At 39.8% G+C, this 4,505-nt stretch overlaps 1 long non-coding RNA gene across 1 annotated transcript; it reads left to right on the forward strand.

Annotated features, from left to right (window-relative positions):
* The first annotated feature begins 744 nt into the window (after positions 1-744).
* Positions 745-1,279, forward strand: LOC143543096 (uncharacterized). Its single transcript, XR_013137015.1, has 2 exons — positions 745-1,048; positions 1,186-1,279. It is a non-coding gene; the product is annotated as an uncharacterized LOC143543096 (long non-coding RNA).
* Positions 1,280-4,505: the final 3,226 nt, after the last annotated feature.

Genomic DNA, 4,505 nt, shown 5'->3' on the forward strand with positions numbered 1-4,505 from the left:
CGGATCTCAAAGCCTCATTTGAGTCAGAGAAAAATGAGTTTCTTAAAGATGCTAAGAAGTGTGCAGCTGCTAGCATTCTGGAGTCGATGATCAAGATGTCCGAGGAAGTACAAGCGAAGGGTCACGTGATGGAGTCTTGGAATTCTGGAGCTTGGAAGAAAAAGCTCAAGATGCTAAGGGGGGAGAATATTGAAGAGGACGAGACGGCTGGGACTTCCGGGGTGATCAAGGATGCTGGAGCTGGCGAGGGCGTGAAGGAAACTAAGGCCAGGGAGACAAAGGATTTGGAGAAGAAAGAAGGTGATGATGCTGAGGGTGGAAAGGCTTGAACCTGGTTTCCAGGTCGTTTTTATATGTTTTGGATGGTTGTTCTGAACAATTTCTTTTTTGGTTATGTATGGATAATGTAGTATGTTTAGGATAATGATTTGGGTGGAGGGATCCTGGTTCAGGACGAAGCCAAAATCGTCTTTTATTTTCTGCACTTAAAACAATTATGATAGTTCGGGTGGATGGGCTACGTTTTGAGTGAAACCCGGACTATCTTTTCCTGTATTATAATATTAGTACTGCTTTTTATGACTTATATTTGTGTGTTTTCTCTTTTTCTGTTTTTTAGAAAAATGTAAGTTTCAAAGAAAAAAAAACCTCTTAGCAATAGTTTAAATTTTATCAATAAACCAATATTAAGTCATAAGCTTTTAAATAAAATGATAAATGAAATATTTGCAAATAGTAAATCATACCAGAACCGTGTATCAGTAAACCTGAAAATTGTTCAGACCGTCTTATCTTTGAAATAAGATCATCGTTTGGGATATTCTTCTGATCCTGGGAATATAACAATATAATTGTAATATTAGCATTATTCTGAAAATATTATTAGAAATTCTGGCGACAAGGCCCTTTAGAAGAGATGTAAATCTCTTAAACCTTAAGAATGAACTGGCGTCAAGGCCCTTTTGAAGAGATGTAAATCTCTTTAACCTTAGATTATGGTACGTCTACCATAAACTTATGATTCAAACCATTAGCCGAGGATAACGAGGTAACAAGTCACTATATTTCATGTGCTGGCCCCGCCTCTCAAACTAAGGCCGAATAAATCATGCGCTACAGGCGTCTTAAGAACAGATGAAGATCCCTTGGACCTCAAGATCCAAACCATTAGCCGAGGATAACGAGGTAACAAGTCACTATATTTCATGTGCTGGCCCCGCCTCTCAAACTAAGGCTGAATATACGTGCTCTACAGGCGACTTAAGAAGAGATGAAGATCCCTTAACCCTTGGAAGAGGTGAAAACCTCTTATACCTTAAGGATAAGCTAGCGACAAGGCCCTACAAAACAGTCAATTCTAAGTGAGGGGTGGGTGTTAGCCTTGCTAACACCCATCCGATGCTTAAGTCAGTACCTTGTATGAAGAGTACGAATAATAATAAATGAATAAAAGTTTAAGTTTGAGTACATACCTTAACTGTTTAGTATAACAGTTATCCTCGGGATAGGAATCTTACATGAAATATTTTTTGAGATGAATAGCATTCCAAGCCATTGGTAGTAGGTCACCATCCAAAGTAGATAATTTGTATGCCCCATTTCCTGCTTCTGAATCGATCAGGTAAGGGTCTTCCCACTTTGGAGCGAGCTTGCCATCCATAGGATTGATAGTATTCTGAAAAACTTTTCGGAGAACCAAATCGCCTTCTTGAAACCTTCGAACTCTGATATTCTTGTTGTAGGACTTTTCTATCTTCTGTTGATAAGAAGCCATTCTGATCTTTGCCAAATCCCGAAGTTCTTCTACCACATCTAGATCTTCAAGTAGGCTTCGAGTGTTATCTTCGGGATTTTGATGAGTGACTCTGGCCGTTGGAATAACCATCTCTGTGGGGATAACTACTTCAGCTCCAAACACTAATGAGAAAGGAGTCTGACCCGTAGCATTCTTCGAAGTGGTTCTATCTGCCCAAAGAACGAAAGGAAGTTCCTCGGCCCATTTTCCTTTCTTATACCCCAACTTTTTCTTCAGGTTATTGATGATGATTTTGTTGCTTGATTCGGCCTGTCCATTAGCTTAAGGGTGGACAGGTGTTGATGTGATCATCTTGATTCCCCAACTGGCACAGAAGTTGGTTGTTCTTTTGCCGATGAACTGTGAGCCATTGTCACACACTATCTCTGCTGGAATCCCAAATCTAGTCAGGATATTGCGCATGATGAATGAGATGACTTCTTTTTCTCTGACTTGAACAAAGGCTTCCGCTTCGATCCACTTCGAGAAATAATCCGTCATTTCCAGCATAAAGACTTTTCCTCCTAGGGCTCTTGGTAATTTCCCCACGATATCCATCCCCCACTTCATGAAAGGCCAAGGGGATATAATAGGATATAATGGTTCTGCTGGCTGGTGTAAAATGTTGCTATGTCTCTGGCATGCATCACATTTCTGAGAATAATTCATAGCATCTCTCTTCATCGTTGGCCAGAAATACCCCGTTCTCAGGATTTTGGAGAATAGAGCTCTGCCCCCCGTGTGATTCCCACAATCTCCATCATGGATATCTTGAAGAACTTCTTGAGCTTCTTCCTTCTCCAAGAACCTAAGATATGGTCCTGCAAGAGATTTTATGTATAATATATCATTTATTATAATATATGGGATTACCTTTGTGCGAAAAGCTCTTGGGTTTTCATCTCTAGGGATAACCCCATCCTTAATATATTCTTTGATTGGGGTAATCCAGGAGTTTTCACTATTCTCAGGATTCTTGGCCCCCATATCTTCGCCATCTTTTGATATTTCATTGACACCTTGCTCTTCTATCGCTGGGCTTAGGATATGTACGATAGGGATCTTGACACCTTCTGGTATCCTGAAGGATGAAGCTAAATAAGCTAGGGCGTCTGCTTCAACATTCTCTTCCCTAGGTACCTGCGAAATATCAAACATTTCGAAACACTTTGCTAGTTTTTTAACTAGCTCTAGATATTTCATTAGTCTTTCTCCTCTACAGTATATGAACCATTAAAATGATTAGTTAATAACAATGAATCAACATGTACTTGAATAAACCTGATTTTCATGTCAATTGCTAGGTGTAATCCTGCTATCAAAGCTTCATATTCTACCTCGTTATTTTTGTGGCTTGAAATCCGCATGATATGGATTGAGGTATAATGTCCCCCTATGGCGATTTCAGCAGAATCCCGAGACCTGTTCCTCTAACATTTGAAGCACCATCAGTGTATAGAGTCCACTTATCTTTGGTTTCTTCTAGTTGTTGGACTTCCAAGTCTGCCTTTTCTTTAAGTTCACTGGTGAAATCAGCCACAAAGTCTGCCAATGCCTGGGATTTGATAGCAGTTCTAGGTTCATATGTTATATCATATGCACTTAGCTTTACTGCTCATTTTGCCATTCTACCTGACATTTCTGGTTTTCTCAAAACAGACTTAATAGGGTAATTAGTTTTAACACATATAGGGTGAGTTTCAAAATAATGTCTAAGTTTAGTAGATGCCATAATAAGTGCTAATATATTGGATGTTGTTGACCTTCGAGATCCTTAGCCAGAACTGCACTTATAGCATTATTTGATACAGCAAGATATAGAGATAGAGATTCTCCTTCTTCGGGTTTTACCAATATAGGAGCAGAAGAAAGATAAGCTTTTAGGGATGATAAAGCTTCCTCATGCTTACTGGTCCATTCGAACCTCTTGTTTTTCTTCAGGATATCGTAAAATTCTTTGCATTTTTCTGATGATTTGGATATGAATCTGTTGAGCGCCGCTATCCTACCGGTTAGCCTTTGAACATTCTTGACCGATTCTGGGGATTTCAGATTCAGGATAGCTTGTATCTGCTCTGGACTCGCCTCTATCCCCCTTTTGGTGACCATGTATCCCAAGAATTTGCCAGCCTTTACTCCGAAATGACATTTCGAAGGATTCAGCTTCATGTTGTATTCGTCGAGGATATCAAAGGCCGTCTTGAGATCTTGAAGGTGATCTTCAGCTTTTTTGGATTTCACCACCATATCATCAATATAGACCTTCATTGTGTCCCCCAGTTTCTTTTTGAACATCATGTTAACTAATCTCCGATAGGTTGCACCTGCATTTCTAAGTCCAAAGGGCATAGCAATATAACAATAAATACCTGTGGGAGTCATGAAGGCCGTATCTTCTTGATCTGAGGGTTCCATATGGATTTGCTAAAATCCTGAAGATGCGTCCATAAATGTCAGCATCTCGTGACCAGCTGTAGCATCCACCATTGAATCGATGTGTGGTAGAGGGAATGGATCTTTAGGACAAGCCTTATTCAAGTCTGTGAAATCTACACAAACCCTCCATTTGCCATTCCTTTTCGGTACTACCACCACATTTGCTAGCCATCGGGGATATTGAACTTCCCTAATCATATTTGCCTTCAAGAGTCTTTCTACTTCCTCTTGAATGATTATGTTTCTTTCAGGCACAAACTTTCTTCTCTTTTGA

The sequence above is a fragment of the Bidens hawaiensis genome, unplaced genomic scaffold, assembly GCF_021521415.1.
Source record: "Bidens hawaiensis isolate Kalapana, Puna unplaced genomic scaffold, B.hawaiensis_p1.1 tig00013027_1, whole genome shotgun sequence".
Taxonomy (NCBI): Eukaryota; Viridiplantae; Streptophyta; class Magnoliopsida; order Asterales; family Asteraceae; genus Bidens; species Bidens hawaiensis.